This window comes from Heterocephalus glaber, unplaced genomic scaffold (genome assembly GCF_053883595.1).
Source record: "Heterocephalus glaber isolate CG9 unplaced genomic scaffold, H.glaber_assembly_v1.0 deba00001497, whole genome shotgun sequence".
Classification (NCBI taxonomy): Eukaryota; Metazoa; Chordata; class Mammalia; order Rodentia; family Bathyergidae; genus Heterocephalus; species Heterocephalus glaber.
Window position 1 is genome coordinate 68,125,738 of NW_028258320.1, and position 19,325 is coordinate 68,145,062.

The following is a 19,325-nucleotide window of genomic DNA, read 5'->3' on the forward strand; positions in this document are numbered from 1 at the left end:
GTGTGGTGGTGCATGCCTGTGATCCCAGCACTTGGGAGGATGAGACAGGAGGATCACTGTGTGTTCATTATGCAGCCTAGGATACATAGTTCAAGGCCAGCCTGAATTTATAGCAGGAGATGCTGTCTCAAAAAACCTAAAATAAATAAATAAATAAAATTTGTCCTTTCTGAAGGAAGGACTTTTTTTTTTCTGGTACTGGGGATCAAATCAAGACCTTGTGCTCTCAAGGCAGTTGTGGTGCCACTGAGCTAAATCCCCAGCTTGAAGGAAGGAATTTATCTTCCGAAGTCTGCGAACCACTTCTCTAACTATGGATTTGTTCACCAGCCCAGGAAGCATGCTTAGGTGCCCGGTCTCTGCCTGCCTTTAAAAAAATCATAGTAGCATGTACATAACATACAATTTACCATCTCAGCCATTTGTGCGTATGCAATTCAGTGGCGCTAAGCACATTTACATCATTAGGCAGCCATCCCCACCATCTCCAGAAGGTTTTCATCTTTCCAAACTGAAATGTTGCACCCGTTAAATAGTAACTTCCATTTGTTCCTTCCCCTCAGGCCCTGGCAGCCACTGTTCTACTTTCTGTCTTATGAATTGGACTGTTGTTGGTGCCTCATGTAAGAAAAGTCATGCAATCTCTGTCCTTGTGTATCTGGCTTATTTCACTACCACCTACTTTGTTGACAGGTGTTTCACAGTGAGGAGTCTGTGTATCAGGCATGGAGGTATCCCATGAGCACTTCTGCGTGGGACTGAACCCCATGTCCTGCTGGTCTCAGCTTACATGCACTGACACAAAAAGACCCCTCGCCAACCATCATATCTGAAGTGGCCTCCTTTCCCCCTGGTACTGGCATCCTGCTGTCTCTATGCATCTCTTCTGTCACAGCATGTATCAAATATAGGTTTATAGTTTTCTCCAGTTGTCCATCAGATTATGAGATTCAAGAACACTAGGATGTCTACTTTCTAGATTTATTTGTGGGGTATAACCTAGTGCCTCTCATGCAGTGAGTATTCAGTGAGGCCTTGCTAGGGGCAGGGAGGGTGGAGAAATATGTCCCTCTCTCTAGCCCTGACTGGCAGCCATCAGGACATCATATCCATGACTGTGCTTTGGTCCTTTTGGAGATAAATGAGAATTTAACGCTACCATGCTTGCTAGAGTACTCACTGCCTTTGAATAAATGTTCTCTGGCAAAGAAAGCCACTCCCCTCTGATAGCCAGTCAAGGTTCTGGATTACTTTGTTCATTCCCTGTGTGAATGTGCGTGCAGTGAAGGTAAACAAATTTTAATACCAACCTAAATGAAACAGTGAAAAGTTAAAGCCTGCCATAGAAAAGTCAATCCCTGTGTTCTCATGCTAGATAAAATGGTTTTGGATGAGCTTCTTCTTTTGGATTATCCACACCACTAACTCTTAGATTATTATTTAAATTAGACTTTATTAATATTAAAAAACAAGAGAGCAGTTTTCAGGCTTGGGGAATTAGAACGTAACTCATTGAATAATGCTGCAATTTTAGCTTTTTAGTTCTAGAAGGAGCCTCACTGAGAACTTTATACAACTCACTCATTGTACAAAGGACATAATTGCAAGTAAGTGACATTGGAGCCACCAGGGTCCTCTGGAGATGCTTCAAGAGCAGAGGCTGGAGCAGACTTCAGCCTCATGATTTTATATAGACAATTTTTGAATGAAACAATATTATGCAAATACTAAATATTCACGGGCTGTTTGCATTCAGGAAGAGTTAAGTCTTTTTCTAGAATTCTTGCTGCTTTTATTGATGAATACAAGTATTACAAACATTGTTTTATACCTCATTGCCTTTAAAATCCTACCTTCCATTCACATGCAATGCTTTGATCATTTCAATTGCAGTTACCCGAACATACCTGTGAAAATCCGTGTATTTCCCCTTCGTAGAGTTTTTTTTTCAGAGTTTCTTTGCTTTTATTATGAATATAAAGTATAAGTACAATACAGTATACATTTACACATTTACAGTTTGCAATTCCTTTCATCTTTTTTGATTAGACTCAGTTCTGCATGTCTCTAATGGTGGCTCTTTTTACTATCCTGCACATACACTCCTGACATTCTTTCACCTTAGTACCCTGGGCGACTTGGTCAAAGAAAAAAACAAAACCAGCCCCAGCAGTGAAATGGCTGGCTTTATTGCCTTTTCCATAGAATTACTTTCAGTCTTTTGTTTCCTTTCCTGTCACTACATGTCTTCCATTGTTCATTCAAACGTCAACATTAAAAGTTCAAAAGAATATATATTTGCAATAATCACCTTTGTCCTTTCAAAATACCTTGAAATCTCTTATTTCAATCTCTTATTTCAGTGAGGACACATAAGTAGGCACTTAGAGCATTGCTCATTCTCATGGTTTAGAACTATCTACAGGAAGGTGCTGAATGTGTTAACAGATAAGTTTTGCTCACCAAATGGATGCTCCTGAAAGTCTGAATATGTTACAAAATAAATAAATAAACAGGAATAAATTTTAAAAAGTAAGTTTCACTAAAGGAAATTTAAACACCTATAACTCTGTGCTTTCTTGAAACTTCATTAGGAACATCTTCATAACAGGTTGATAACAGAAGCTGGGTTTTAAGGCTGCTCATTCTTCTTTTGGGCCATCCCTTCAAAATGCCAGTGCACAGCTACAGATGAAAGTTTCCCCTAGAATGTAGCTATGAGAGAGGTTTCGTAAGAGTTCTCCTTAAGGCTGTCGAATATTGCTTTGGTTCCATTCTGCCAGTGGAGTACTAGATCCATTGGTGTCTTCCCAGCACAGTTCTTGATGTTGAGGTCAGCACCATACATAATCAGGAGTCTGACCATCTTGCAACGATTCAGTCTCACAGCGTCCTGCAGAGGGGTATCTCCTCCTTTGTTTTTGGAGTTGAGATCTGCCTTGCAGGCGATAAGGTGCTCTGCACACTCATAGTGGCCGGTCCTCACATCCACATGAAGCGCTGTGCTGATTAGCTTATCTCGGGCGCTGATTTTTGCACCTTTGTTCAGCAACAGTTTTAAGACATCCAGGCTTCCTCCACAGCATGCCCAGTGGATGGCTGTGCATTCAAGCATATCATGGAATTTGATCTGGGCTCCAGCTTCTATTAACTTCTCCACGGTTGCCAAATGTCCTTCCAAACATGCTCTATGAAGGGCTGTCCGTTTATACTCATCACAGACATCTGGATTGTCCTTGTCTGACAAGAATTTCACGACTACTGGTAGTTTGTTCTCCAGAGCAGCCTTCAGAAACTGAGGCACATCCACAGGTTCTGTGATGATTTGGGGTTCTGGTTCCTTTACAACTGGAACTTTAGTTTTCCTGTATTTTTTTCCTTTTCTTCAGTTGAATGATCATTTCAAGGTCTTCTAAATTTTCAAGCTTTGATCTTTGTTCTAGTTTTTTCTTCTTGAGCTCTGCCTCTTGCTGTTTCTCACTTTTCCACTGTTGCTCTGCCAGGCTCACATGTAGCCTGGAAGAGTCTTCAGATCATCTTGCTTCTCTAAAGTAACAGCAGCTCCATATTCTCCATCTCTGAAATCCTCGGGAAGGAATTCCCTTGTCTCCCCATTGCTGTTTTTCTTCCCTGTGACCTGTTGCAGCCCACATGGCCTATTTCTTGGGATAGCCCCACTCATGGCCTGCAGCTTTCCTCGGGAGATGTCCCATTCCTGGCACATCCAAATTTCTGGTATCTTCAGTGTCTTCATAGAATTTTTTTTTTTTTTTTTTTTTTGGTACCGGGGATCGAACTCAGTTCTTGTGCTTGCACAGCAGGTGGTGAAACCACTGAGCTAAATCCCCGGCCCAATCTTCATAGAATTTTAACATAAAATTTCCCAGAAACATTAGTGGCCCCTGGAAAAGGGGCCAAGACATGACCCTGTCTTCAGGTTGTCTTCAGGCTTTTAGGGTGACGGCCGAAGGGACGTTTCACTCAAGCCAAGGGAAGGAAGAGATACTTGAAGTTTACTTAATGCTCACAGGGGTGAGATATGAATTGCAGTGAAAATTATTCTTTTTCCTTGAGAGGAAATTCATATTCCTTACGAATACAGTGCTGTCATTTGTCAAGAAAATCTCATTTCTTTTATGTTCTTTTCACCTGAAATGCAAATAGGTTTTGCTTGTGATTAATTAAGCAGATGATAGATGGTACTTAAAATGAACATTCAGTGTCCCCCTCCCTTTCTGTATACGAAAGACAGAGGTAATTAGATGAGAGACGATATGGCATTTAAATGTGTGCTGTTTTTTTTTTGAAAAGAGCCATTCCCCCTTGACTTGTATAGCTAGAGAGAGACGGGTCTTTCTGAATTATGTAATGTCACATACTTATGTGCAAACCAATCAGTTGTGCCACATACCCTTATTTTGTAAGTGCATGCACTCAAGCACATTTGGCTGTTGGCAAAACCTTGCTTAGTGGTGCATCAGTAATTAGGAGCTGCCAGCACTTCTGTGTGAAGCGATGTGGCTTTTTTCCCTTGTCACTTAGCTCCTTTGGGAGTTTTGAGGGAGTCACAGTCCATCACTGGTGAAATACAAACCTGTCTGGAAAAGGCAAGGCTGTCCGGGACAGTATTAACTACCTTTTAGCCACTGGAAGCCTCATTTCCTCCCAGGGACTGGCACTGGACTTGTAATACCTGCTGCCCTCTCCGGTTGGCAGGGGCCTCTTCTGTGTATGCTACCATTACAGGGTCCTTAAGTGAGGTCCTTGTGGACGCATAGAATAGCTGCTGCTGGCTGATCCTGTGCTGCAAAGCCATGGAAGGAATTTCTCTGGTACCCCTTTTCCCTTCTCTCCTGTTCTGGAAAGATCCTCACTGAGCACTTTGTCCAGCTCACCCATCATACAAGGGATATAATTGCAAGCAGGTGACATTGGAGACACCCAGGGTCCCCCAGAGATGTTTTGAGAGCAGAAACTGGAACAGAGCTCCAGCCTATGGCCTCACGTAGGCTCACATTCATCTTTGAATGAAACAGTATTACATGATTGCTAAATGTTCACCGACTATTTGCACCGAGGAAGAGCTAAGTCTTTTTCTAGAATTCTTGGTGCTTTTATTGATGAATGCAAGTATCGCAGCCATTTTTTATACCAAAAAAAGAATAAAGTTAAAGAAGAGAAAAAGATAAAAGCTGCAGGTTTTCTGGAGGTGGCTCAGGGCCAATGCCTAGATGGGGATCTACTGCTGTGAGACACTGCGAGGGGCATAGTAACAATTAAAATAGCAACAATAAATATGGCACCTTACCTTTATTACCCTGCTGGTGTTAAGCAGGCTGCGATTAGGATAATAATAATAAGACATTATTGAGGAAGTACTTCTTAAGGAAATTACTAAGGAGCACAGGAAAAGAGGAAGGGCCAAGCAGGGTGCAGGTTCAGATGAGGGCCAGTCTGATCCTGAGAGGGACTCTGGAGGATAAGTGACACCCAAGAGTTGATCTTGCCTTGAAGCAAAGAGCTGGGCTTTGAACCCCAACACTGACCAGTCATTGGTTATGGGGGACTTAACCTTGGTAGAGAGTGGGGTATAAACTTGGAGGCACCTCCAGCAACCCTACAGGCAGTGCTAGTGCCAGGGGTGGTTCCTCTATAGCCACAGGTAGATCTCTCCTCTCTCTACTTCCCTTGACTACTCATTCTCAAGTCACCATGCTGTGAAATATCACAGTAATTAAAGCTCTTCACTAGAACAGGGTTCTTCCCTTCTAGTCTGAGCAGCTAAGCTCTGAGAACTTTAAAAGCCTTAGGGGGAAAAATGACCTGAGTGGGGAAAATAGGTGAGAAAGGCTGTTGCATAGAAGAGCTGGATCGATGAGCCACCTCAGGAGCTGCACACAGGCCTGGGCAGGGGAGGTGGCCCACACACTGCCCTCCAGATAGACAGTGTCTGTTGGGGACATGCAGGCTCTTGGAGAAAAAGGCATCCAACTAAGGACACTCTGCACTCTTCCTGGCCCAAAGGATGAGACACCCTGTGGTCTGCTGTTCCAGGGCTCTGGTTAAATAGCCAAGAGCCCTGGAAATCTGTGACAGATTTTTCCTGGGCCTCTCGCTTTGAGAATTGATACCAGCCTCATGTCTAGGCAAGGCAGGTGCACTGAAGGGTCTCAGGTCTCTGTCGTGACTCTCTAAGGACACATTTCCGTTATCCCAGCTGCACTTCCACCTCTGTTGGAAGCCAGGGCCTGGCAAGGGAGGCAGCTTTCTCTGTGGCCAGATGCTACCCTTGGCCTACTGGAGGTTGGTTTGGGGCTGTACCCAAGGACTGAAGGTCCCTGCCAGGCCTAGTGATAGGAGACACATTGCTCCTCTGGGGAAACAAGGCCAGCCATTCGTCATTAACTTGGCAAGTAAGGGCATTTCTGAGAACTGTGAAAGCTGATAGATGCTGGCATGTGGGCCCAGAGAAATGGCTGCCATCCATGCTTCACACAGAATGGACCTCTCCACTGACAGGTGGCCGGAAGGTGACTGGCCCCAGTGGCCTGTGATTTTCAGGGGGTTCTCAACCCACCTGGTGGCTTTGGAAGCCAGCTCCTCTATATGCTTGGAAACTCCAAGAACAGGTTACTAGGAGATTAGGAAATTTGTCCATCTGGGCCAGTGTTTATCTAGTAGGGAGGGGGAATTAAAAAGTTTGTTGATTGTGCATTTCATGCAGGTGTCTTCCTTGAACTTCAGTTGGGGTAGGCACCATACTGTGTAAAAATCCTCCTGCAACTTTGGGAGCATTTGAGGGAGCCAGTGCCTGGAATGCTCCAGCCACTAGTGCGAGGCTTAGCTGGCTGAGGCCCTGACTTGTGTTTTGCTCTAGGAAATTTCCCAGGGAAGGCATCTGGCAATAGGAAGAGCACTCATCTTGGAAGCTGGAGACCTGTTCCAGGTCCTGATAGTGAGATTGGAGCATGTGCTCCAAGATGCTGAAAGGGAGTCACAGCTCTTGCAACCTTCAGGGAGCTTGAGCAGAAACTGGGACCAGTAAGCGGACAGGGCTGCTCAGATTAGTGGCTCTGGAGTGTTAACCGGGAAGATCCTGGGAGCAAACTGCTGGGCCATACAGCACCAGCCTGTCTTGCGTTCTCTGAGAAAGAGAGCTGGTGGACACAGAGTAAGAGTGAGTAAAAAGTAAGAGGTAGGAAGAGGGCATTGAAAAAAGAGAGAAGATCAAATGCTGGGCATCTCATACAACCCTGCCAGAGGTCTGAGGCTTTTCTGTAGAGGAGGGATCTAGACAGAGAAAGGAGGAGCTGGGAGATGCTTGTTGCCTACCCTCTTCTCATTCCCTTATTGACTGACAGCTCGCTAGCATGTTGCCCTCCATCTTTGGGCTCTGTCCCTTCAGTGTCAAAATGAGTGAAGGGTGGAGTAAGGCCGGAGAGCACCATTTCAGGCTGACATGTTCGCCTTCACCCCCTTGATTTTGAGCAAGTCTAAGGCTGAAATTCCCCGTGAAATGGGTCTAACAAAGGGCAGATTATGGGGCTATTGAAACAATTACATGACCCTACTGCATTCAGCTGTTTGTTACTACACTCAGTATGTACTGTCAGAGTTGGGTTAGACCCACGACAGTAGCTCCCTGAATGAGGTGTGCAGTGCTGGCCTTACTCACCAGCCCTTATCTGACCTAAGAGGATGAGCCTTGCCTCCATGCTCAGCAAGCAAAGTTCCTGGTCTCACCTCTCTGAGGTGCATGGTTTTGAAATGGTGAAAGAAGAGGAACTTGATCAACAGATTCCATATTTTTTCCCTGCAAAAAACCCTTTCAACACTCAAGACTTGGAAAAGAGAGCAGAATGAGCCCAGCCAGACATTTAGAAAGACCCTTAGGTGGTCTTGTTCCTAAACGGTAAGTGTGGTTCATCACAAGCTCCCGGGATGTTTCAGCTGTGTGCATGGAGAAACCAGGATGCTGGGTTTTGTGAAATGTTTTTCTGCCATGCTGGGCTCTGGGTGAGACTTGAAAGGTGGGTGTCAATGTCTGAAACCTAGGGACAGCAGCCTGAGACATGGCTTTTACTCACTTTTGCTGTCCATTTAAACACAGGTCTGAGTATCCCTGAGAACTGACAGAAAGAGAGAATGACAGTTCTTTCCTTTTGGGATACTTGAGAATGAGATAAGCTGGATTTGTAGGATTCTTAGAAATCTGACACAAGGCAAATGGCAGTTTGTTGGCTCCCGAGTGACAGAGCAGCTTCCTGTTCAACATAGAAGATGGAGAGTAACTTGATTTTTCTGGAACTGGCATCAACATTTAGGGGCTTCCTGAATATAGCTCAATGAATGCTACTGGCCACAGAATCAAGAGCTCTGCAGATCTGCCCACTTGGCATCTTGCTGAGGTGTGCATTTATTTAGTTTTTGATTTCTGGGGTTTGAAGAAGGGGTGAGAGTAATTACAGACAGAGCAAGGTTCAATCCAAACTGCTGCTTAAAGCAAGTTCATTCTTTAAGATGTGGTTTTTGGTTGTTTGTTCGGTTTTTTAGTACCGGGGTTTGAACTCAGGACCTTGAGCTTGTGAGGCAGGTGGCAGCACCACTGAGCTAAATCCGCGGCCCTAAGACATGTTTTTTTGTGGCTCCTAAATAAATCAGTGACCCCTTCAATTCTTTGCCTCTCCACCCAGCACTGTCCCTGGCCCTGGCCCCCACCCTCATTGGTTTAATCTGTGTTCTTGTGTATGTGTATAATATTCTTGGGCAAGATAGTCTTTATATGTTCTCAGTTTAAAAAAAATAAATACAAATGACTGCATGTAGAACGTGCTTAGTTTCTTACCATTTTTCCAAACCTCTTAAAAACCAACCAGTTGGGCTGGGTATTTAGCTCAGTGACACTGCGCCTGCCTCACAAGCCCAAGGTTGTGAGTTCAGTCTGCAGTAGCGTCCCCCCCCCCAACAAAACAAAACAAATAAAACAAGCAGTGTTTTTGTATATAGATAGCTAGTTCATAGCTTTGCTTCAGGATCTTTGGCCACATCCTTGAAGAAAGAAAACAAGAAAGAAATAAGTGAACAACTCAGGTGTTCTTGTGGCCGTTTTACAGGTAACTAAAGAAGGACCAGAGGTCAGGACACATGTTAAGATGGACAGAAGAGCTGGACCTTATTCCTGATTCCTAGCTTGATGCACTTTCCACCTCTTAGGCCGGCAATCTTGGTTTTCTTAAGTCCCATGGTGACTTGTGCCTGTCAAAGAGCCTGGGCTTGGCTGTCTTTATGGTTGTGTTTTATCGACTCCTCCAGGCAGAGGCCAACCCACCTGGGCCTTTGGCCTCTTTTTATCCAGTTCTCTCTTTCTGTGCACGTCTGTGCTCATGAACTGTTTCTACCTGTGTCTCCTGCTCTTTGGTACTGGAGAAGCGATAGCAGTACCTCCCACACACTAGAGCAAGCATGTTATCATTCTTATGGGAATAAGGATAATAATGTCTTTGTTTCTAGGTTCTCATAGGTAGCATCCAATAGGCTTATTTCAGTTCATTATTATCCTTCTCAAGAGCTTCATCAAAATCAACTCTCTACCAGGAAACACTTAATTTATGGATGAGTATAACTTCCTGTGATGATTTAGAAGGAGAAGAAAGACTGGGCTTCTGAACTCCTTGCCCATCCTCACTAAAGTTGTGGATCCATAACAAGTAGTCAGAAATGAAACAAAGATTTCAGAGTAGGGCTGCTTTCTAGAGAAAGGGATTTCAGATGCAGTTTATAGAGGAGTCTAGAAAGTACATTATTTGGAGGGGGTGATAGGTGGAAGCCCAGAGAGAAGGGTTCCAGCTGACAGAAAGGAGGAAGTTCCAACCTCAGAATTCAAAATACAGTCATAGCACGGAAAGAAACTATAAGAAAAGAGGATAGAAGGAGCTTAGGAACAGGTCCAGAGAGGTCAGTAATGGGCCATTGGTGGAGTAGAAGCTAGAAAGTAAGGATGGGATAATCAGTTCTGCTGGCAGAAAAGTTAAATTGGTGGTAAAATTCGTAGTGATTGAATATTGAATGAAGGTTGATACATAACTTTAATTATATCTTTCTGTTGTTTGTTACTTTATTATCACCCTTTTTATTTAGTAACTGAGTAATGAGAAAGAGAGTTGATATTGATGAAGACCTTCAAGTCACAATATTTATCACGGGACCCAGCTTTCTTGGAATACATGTCAAGGAACGTAGATTCACAAAAGGAAATTTCATATTTGTGAGGACAGTATAGTATTTGGCTTTTATTTATGTCCTCACACGCTACACAAATAGGTTTTCTGTCCAGTGTGCTGAAATTTATGCTGCAGAGTCTTATTACAATATTGTAAATTGAACTATGTATGAATTTTCTTTGGAAATACCATTATTTTTCCTGAATGTTCACCTCAGCCAGGCACTTTAAAACCTTTGAGTCAAAAAGGTGTTGTCTGAATTAATTATGGACTTGTTTGGAAGAAATATTTGCTGACTGGCCGCGATTGGAATAATGATTATTAAGGAGTCTAATTAATTTGACAAATTGTGGATTGCCAGAGTTACAAGACTTTCAGTGTAGGAAACAAAATGTCTCCTTTGCATGGTCTGCTTGGTGGGTGACACTTTGCATCCTTGTTTCATCTCTAGGGCATGGTGTATACAGGATACCTCTCTTGGGTGAGGACGGTGGGAATCTGCATCTTGCCTTCCTCTAGGCACAAACTGTATCCCTTTGTAGTGTCTGTTCTCTTCTGAGCCCTCAGTGGCTCTTTAGACCCTTCAGGAGTGTGACAAGTCATCTCCAGCCACCCTTTGGAGGTTGATCTGGTTCTCTTTTTTCCATTTCTTCTGCCTGGAGTGAGTGGCCTTTTCCAGTCTTCTCTTCCTCTCCAAAGCACATTCTTCATTCCAGATCCAGTGCACATCTTTTGGTGTCAAACCACTGAACCCAAGAGACCACCATGTCTTTTTTTCCCCTGGTACCAAGGATTGAACTCAGGACCTTGTGGTTGCTGGACAGGTGCAGCGCCACTGAGCTACATCCCTGACCCGTCACCATGTCTTCTGTCCCCAGTGGCCAGCCCAGGCATCTGCCTGAATAAAGGGGAGGGTTTTCTAGTGAGTTCTGGAATCAGACTGCTCAGTTTCAAATCCTGGCTCTACCACTACTGAGCCATGTGATCTCAGCCTGTCCACTGTGTGTCTCTGTGCCACAGTTTCTTCATTGGTAATGATGATGGAAGGACTTACCTCCGAGGTTTCTCATGAGAAGTAAATGAATCATTCTTTGTAAAGTGTCTAGGTGAGTGTTGTCAGATAATAGGCTTGCCATGTGAAGTCAGATCTGGAGGATGTGACTGTTTGGGACTGAGGTTGTGATTGGATGCCTTTAGGGTCATGTTTGGTCTTCCCCTGTGGACTTGCAGCTGCTTGGGGCTGGCCAGCCCTTGCTTCAGTGCAGCCCCCTCTGCATGGGGCACTGTACCTGTGCAGCAGGGGCACTAAAGGAGGCAGCTCTATCTCCTGCAAACAGGCACTCTCCACTGTAGTACAGTGCCCCGGTGAACACACAGCTTCCAAGGCTAAGGACTCGTGACTCTCCTCTCCGTGTTCCAGACAGGATGACTGCGTCAGGAAAGGACCCCAGAAGAAAATGGGAAAGACAGTCCTCAGCCTGTGGAAGGGATAAGGTGGCCTTTCTCTCTTTGCACTCTGCTCTGCTGTTGGAGTGTTTCTCCTGTCCCCTCAGGTCTCCCTTGTTTCAAGTCTGTTCGCTGATGAGGACAAATACACACAACACAGGTGAGCCCAGTCAGACCAGAGGTGAGATTTCATCTCAGCCCTTTAGTGTCCAGTGCACATGCTGTCCACCCCCTTTTAGAGCTCTTAATAGTTACTCATTGGATGCGAGAGTGTCTCCTGAACCCAGTTTTGAAGACTTGGATTGCTTCCCTAAGCTGATGAATTAGATTCTTCAAGTGGATACTCACTAAGTACCTGCTTTGTAACACAGAGAAAGGTGTAACTCAGCCTGTTCTCAAGAAGCATGGCATCTAGCCAAGTGATGATTAAATAATAATAAACTCAAGATGTAGTTAATTAACAGTATAAAACAGTATAGACAAGTGCACATTGTATGCCTTTGTGAGAAGTTGTTCGCTTATGGTTCAACAAGGGAATGCTCCAAGGAAAGGCTCTTAGCAGAGTTAAGATCCCTGAATTTAGGGGATACAAAACAAACAGTTCATCATAATTCAGCTTTACTTAAAAGTCTCAGTTACCAGCTAGGAAAAAAACCAAGTGCCAACAATATCTACATGCAGCTCAACTCAGGTGTACCACAACTAGACCTATCCTCTGCTTTTGAAAGTGTGTCGTACACATCTAATTTTATACATCTAATACACATATTTATAAAGAGATACCAAAGTCAGTTTTCTAAAATGTAATCGTGGCAGGGACTGTTAGGCCCTATTACGAGGACTCTTGGATATGGCAGAATGGGTTCAGGGACCTGGGATCTGTAGGGTCCCTGCTTCTGCCCTCAAGCTTCCACGGAGAGCCTGGGGTCATTGGTAGACAGTTTTGTGACATGCTCCTTTTACAGCTTAGAAGTTGGGACACTTGGCTTTGTTCTCAGTGCACCCAGACCTGCAGGTTGTGATTGGCTACAGAAGAAATGGCATGGGGTGGCCAGTTCACCCCTCAAGACCCAGCTTGAAAGAACCGTTTTGTTGTTTCTTCTGCATGTGCTTCATGTTCCCAGAAGATGTCTTTCTCCTTGATGGCACTTCCTGGTCCATCGGAGAACTGGAGTCGTTACTCAGGGCTCCTTCCCCCGCTGCGTATTCTCAACTGTTCGCATGGTTTCCGTTACCTACCCATTCTCTGACAACTGTCAACTCTGGTCTCGAACCTCTCACAAGTTCCAGATCCTTATTTCTGAGGCTTCTCTTCTCCCAGAGCCTCCCCACACTCATCACTGCCAGCCAGCCCGAAGCCTGCCCTCTTACTGTCTCCTCTTGCAGTTGGTAGTACCCCTTGGGCCTGAGCTCATTCTGCCATTTTGATGTCTTCTCTCTTATTTCATTATTATTTTGCCCAGACCATTGCACAAACCTTTTAATGAGCCACTCTTTCTCTGTCTTCTGCCTCCTTATCCCCCTTGCTCTCCCTAAATTGACTTTTCTGACTCTTAGATGGGTCCCTGTAACTATCGACTTGGAGGACCTTTGATAAGTCCTTGTAGTCTGAGAAGTGAGCATGGATTTCTCTTCAGAACATGTGATGTTCCTGGTAGTCAGGCCTCCTCTTCTTTCCAGCCTCATCTTATGTCCTGTCCTTTGGTTTGGACGCACCTTTTTATCCATCCCCAAACACAGACACATGGTAGCCTCTGTGCTTTTGTTCCTGCTGTCCAGTGGTCTCTTATCTCCCATGTTCCAATTGATCCCTCGAGACCCAGCTGAAAAATCCCTTTTTGTGCTGCTATTTGCCATGACTGCAGCTCCACGGCAGCACTTACGCTGACTACACTGTGTGGCAATCCCCTTCTTTCCTCTTCCTGGAAGTTAACTTTCTCAGAATTGTAATTGAGTCTTAGTTTTGTAACTCCATTGCCTGGTCATAGTCAGCGTGAGGATGGTTGAAAGAATGGATGGATCGATGAATGGAAAGAAGGAAAGGAGAGAAGGAGGGAGGGGGAAATAGGTGAATGATGGAAGAAAAGAATGAATTCTTTTTAGAGTACTAAAGTATTACCTAAATAAAGACTTGTGCTCCATCTTCCTCGTGCCTAAAGATGTCACATGTTTTTGGGGGACACTGGAAAATAGGTTTTAGTACATATTGTAGGTTGACATATGTTTGTGAAAAATATTCTTTAAATTTTTCTGACTACTAAAACATAGATGGAGTCCTTTTCTGCTTATACATTTAAAGGTTTTCTTTGACATTTCTGAAAAAAATAGTGAATGTACAGTGTTATTTGTGATGGAAACAGTCTCCCTGCATCAGACATTAGTGGCCCTTGCTTTTTTGTTTTGTTTTGTTTTGTTTTTGTTTTTAACAGAACAAAACATAACAGTATCCACTTAGGGAAAAGCTAGAGGAAAGCCATTTGGTAACCAGCTGGGAGCTCATCTCACATACAGACCTACCTCTTGACTTAATGCTCAGGCTCTGCAAAGTTGAAATGTGCAGGTCCCTTTGGAAAATAAGACAGTTTCCATAAAAAAGAGTAAAACCAGGAAGAGTTTCCTTTTCTCCTGCATTTGAAAAGCAGTACAGCTGAATGCTTTGTTTCCTTCTCTTACTATTATTGACATTTACGTCTTGTAACTATGGTAATAGAGCAGTCTTCTGATGAGAGAGGGGAGGTAAACAGTTCCCCATGGTGGGGCAATGCCAAACAAAGGGACCCTGAGGACAGCAGAGGGCTGGATTAGCTACCTTCACTGATTTCTATGAAGCTTCAAATTTAGCTCACAAAGCAAAGCTAGTAAGAAGATTTTGGACAAGATTCCCAAGCGAGGATTATAACAAGCATAAAATCATCCAGCATTAATCTCACCCTTTAATGATCTACGCCTGGTAATCTAACATTGCACATCTTTCTTCTCCTGTCCTTGGCGGAAGGCAGCCTGCTGAGCTTCTGCTTGCCCAGGCAGCGTGATAAATATCAGGCTATCTTTTGGAGCTGGTACCCAGTTAGACAGCTATGAAGTCACATATTTCCTCCAAGATGTCCTCTTTCCCAAGGATATGGCTCCATGTTGAGGATAATGCCCAGGAAGTGTTCTGTACTGGATGCAGAACAAACGCTATTAACCCGGGGGAAAGCAGACATTTCTGCAGGCTGCAGCAGTGTTAGCATTTTATTTGCTTCCCTCGGGGCCTGACCATATCCTGCCTCTTCCTGGTGATGGGCTCAGGTGAAGCCTGAGTGCCGTGTACAGGTTTTATAACAGGTTGTGGAAGAAAGAGTCCCCTACATAGGGTATGCCTGAGTGAAATTTCATTTTGAGGCCTGGGGCAGGACTGTGCACCTGACGCCTTAAATTGGTTAAGATTGGGCCTTGGCAGGTGGAATCCGAGGCCCAGTCGTTCCCATCAGTTATAGGGACTGCTGTGCAAATCTTTTGGAAAAAAATACAATAAATCCATAGCTCATTCACATCCATTATATATTATATTTTGCTTTCAGTGTTAAGAGAGGAAAATCGTATTTTAAAGCTTATTAAAATGTTACCCATCTAGATAGTTTTTAAAGATAATTTATATTAGCACTGGTATATAACCTTTTAAATTAATAATTCAGAACTGTGACTAGAGGTTTCAGTAATCTGTAGTAGTATATTATCTGACTGTTCCACTGAGAGATTAGCACTTATGGACTAAGGTATAAAATTGAAAAATCTAACCCATTTGGTAGTCTGTTCTCAGCTATGAGAGCCTTCTTAAATGAAAGCCTATTAGTGTGAAAATTCTGATTTCTAGAATCAAATCTGTTTTAGGTCATTATGGAGTTTTATAAAGAAAGCCTCTGCTGCCTAACAGCACGTTGAAGTCTTAAAAGTAGGCAGACTATTGATTTTTAGCAAGAGTTTTACTGCTCCAGACACTGAAGAATGATTCTCATGACTAAAATTTATAGGTTATTAAGGAGAAGAATGCAAGAAAAAGACTAGTTGGAAGAGTCATAGAATTAGCTCATTTTGTTCGTTAGAATTCACTCTCTTCTGAAATATAGATATATCTGAATCTGAAAACTGCTTCTTGGTTGTATGGTAAATTTATATGGATCAAAAATATACTGGAATCATATTTTAGCTCACAAGGACACAATCACTTTTTGGATATTTGCAAAGAAAAGGCAAAGCAATTTTTTTAAGAGCTGAATTCGTTGAAAAGATAGAGGTTGGCAGATCTAGCCACCTACTGGCTTTTTTCACCTGGGCACCAGTAGGAGTGACTTGTTCACCCCAAACTGAACAAGTTTAATGTTGTGCTTTGTATTGTGTTTTAAGTCAGGGCCTGTGCCTTAGTTTAGAATAGGGGTGCCTTTGTGAATCCCTTAAATGTTAGTCTATTTTCTGTCCTTCAGGAGGAATAAGTAGAGTTATTGGAAAGGAATTTCTTTGAAAACAGTAGGTACCCCCTTTATCATATATGGGTTAAAATATGAAATGTGTGTGATGCTTTAGACCAGAGGCAGGACAATACCAGGGAGAGGAAGCACAAGGAAGATTAGGAGGAGATATCCTGGCTCAGCTCTGTCACTCAGTGAGTGTGACAATGCCTCCTTGAGCCTCACTTTTTTCATCTGTAAAATGGAAATCATAACACCCATCAATCTTCCATCAAATAGATCTGTCATTCTACCTCTTACGCAGGAATTACAGTCAGGATGAGCTTAGCAACTAAGAATAACACATGTCCCACAGTTTAGTACCCAGACTGCTTGGGTGAGGATAAGATAGAATCGTGTAACTGGAAATGCTTTCAAGCATGTGTAGATGTAAGACACTTAACAAGTAACCATTTCCAATTTTAAATATAAGCAGTTGTATCAGCTTTATATCTGCACACTCCTGGTGTCCCTGCCAGTTACCTGAGGGGCATTTTGCATTGGAATGTACCTTCTCAGATCCATTTTCTCAACACTGCCAGGGAGCTGTTCAACATGCAAATCTGAGCTAATGGGTCTGCTCAAGCCACAGAAGGGGTGGAGCACTGCACATATCAATGGATGACTAACCACCCCTCGTCAAGATAGGGTCCCCCTCCTTGGCCGGGGCACATGGGCCTGTATTTCCAATGAGTGCTGACTCTCCAGCCTTCTCCTCACAAATGCCCTTCCATCCAGGCCAGTTGGACCTACTTGAATTTCTGCCATGCACCAGCCGGTCAGTGGCCTCTCGGGTTCCCACTTGCTTGCTTTTCTGCCTGGTGTGTCCCTCTTGGAACCCTCTTCTCCCCAAGTGTTCCTCCCTCAAGAAGGGACTCAAGCGCCATTTTCTCTGGGGAGCCTTTGCTCCCTCTTCCACTGGAGCCCGGGGTTCCCCCTCATCTCCCATTGGCTGCCTCACCATTTGATACTCTAACTTTTAGTTTGCCTTCTCAATGGAGTCTGTACATATTGAAAGTGTGTTGCTGGGCCTTCATTTCTCCCCCATACCACCTCAGCGGGAACAGCTGTAGGCTGTCTGCTAGTACACATAGGCTGGGTAGATGGGCAGATAGGTGATAGACATGTGCAGTCTTTCATGTCTCACCTTCTGACTTCTAGTGTGTCAGTTGTCTTGAGTGAACAAAATGGCAGGGTTATGGGACATGTATTCTATGAATAATGAGTAGTAATCTCGCTCCTGCTGCTCTTACTGTGAAGCTCCAAAGCCTCTGTAAAAGTGAGAACACCTTGCTAAGGAACCTCTAACCTGGTCTTGTGTTCCAACGGCTGAGGGCAGACAGGGCCAAAGTGCATGAGGAGATTCCTTGGGACAAGGAAAGCCTCAGAATGGAGCTGCTGGGGATCCGACACCTGAGCCATGAATCACTTGCATCTGACTAATCAAAGCCTTCTTTCCTTGGTCTGCCTCCCTCACTGACTCCACCTGACCCCTGCAGAGTGAGCCATCTTGAGGACTTTCCTTTAATTGTGAGCAGAAGGGAGTCAGTAGGTAGAAGCATTCAGAACCTCAGGGACTGTGGGAGAGAAGATATGACACAGATGAGTCCCTGGTCCTAGCAGCAGGGAAATTCAAGGAAAGCCACTGCCAAGATGTGCTTACAGTTCTGCATCTGCTAGCAGTCACCATCATTCCAGCTGTGTGTGTGCTGTTCCAGGAAGCCTAATAAATCTAGTGATTTAATTATACTAAATTACTTAATCAGAGAAATTTTTATGCTACAAATTATTACTTTAATAAACCAGAGAGAATAAAGAAAAATTTCTTGAATATCTTTGCCAAATCAGTCTAGGCATCCATTTTCAATTTAATAACTAATAGCAGAGGAGATTGAAATAGATGTTATTACAGATTTTTACAAGGCAAAATATATTTAAGCAGGATCAGAAGGTTAATTAAAATTATAGTTGGGGCTTGTCATTACCCAGACACCCTCTTTCTTCTGCATAGTTGCTCCGAGTTTAGAGTCTGTTTGATAAAAATGCTTAAAATGGAATCCTCATTTAAAAGGGAATTATACTCAGTATTGTTTCTGGGCCTGATCTCATGTACCTACGTCGGAAATAAATGCATAATTAACCCTTTTCATGATAAATTAACATTCATTTTCCTAGGATTAGTAGGAAATAGCATAATACAGGGCAGGGTTTGCTTTCATTCGGGTAGTCTCAGGGGACCTCTGACACTCTTAGAGGATTATGAAGCCTGTGATTCATTGTGTGTCTATGTACATGAAAATAGGATGCAGTTCCTGGCTGTCAGAGAGAGAGAGAGGGTTTCCTAATTGACAGCTTTTGCAAGTAAACATAGAAAGATTAGCCTGCAAATACTACGAACATGACTTTGGAGTCCTGGCAGGAGTATGTTAGCAAAAGGAAGTGCCCTGTGAATATTGAAAATTTCCAATGAATTCTTCCAGGACTTTAGACATAAGGTTACAGCAGCTGTTGAAATCAGGCCCCCAGAGAATAGATAAGCTTTCAGGGGAAGCTTTTTGTCTAGTGCCTTTTCCTTTAAGCTTGTAAGTTTTTCTGGGTTTTCTGGGCTCATTGTTTTGAACCATTAGGTTTCAATTTACATAAACAACATGGCTTGTTTCATTTGCTTTATTAGGATCAGGTTGTAAGAACAGAGGCGTATTGGAGAATAGGCTTCTGAGTCTTTAAATTTTAAATTTTTAACTCAAAATTCCCAAAATTTTGATGAGCATGACGAGGTTCTCAACGTTCTCATCAAACGTTTACTGAGCACCCAAAAGTCATAGAGTAGAGAGTGTGCATTTTAAATGCTAAAAGGGCACAGGGTATGAAGCAACTTCTGCTACTTCACTCAGTAATCAAGAGTATAGCTTTCCTTTGATTTGATTCAACAGATAGGAGTTTAGAAGAGTGAATTGAGTTACCATTTGTTGAGTAAGTATAATACCAGCTCACATTCCAAGCATTTTCCATGAATTATCTCAACAGAGCAATTGAAAGCCAAGAGTGAGACATTTGTGAGCAGTGTAACCCAGAGAGGACTAGGCTGACCCTCCCTGTTCCTGTTTAATGCATACATCTAATAGATGCTAAAAAAAATACAAATTAAAATTTCTCCTTGGATTTGTCTTCT

General features: G+C 43.4%; 1 protein-coding gene and 1 pseudogene across 4 annotated transcripts in view; one reads left to right on the plus strand and one right to left on the minus strand.

Annotated features, from left to right (window-relative positions):
* Positions 1 to 19,325, plus strand: part of Gfra1 (GDNF family receptor alpha 1) — a 201,055-nt gene that overhangs the window by 80,175 nt on the left and 101,555 nt on the right. The gene's annotated exons all lie outside the window — the stretch shown is intronic.
* LOC106008845 (ankyrin repeat domain-containing protein 1 pseudogene) lies at positions 1,941 to 3,769 on the minus strand (annotated as a pseudogene).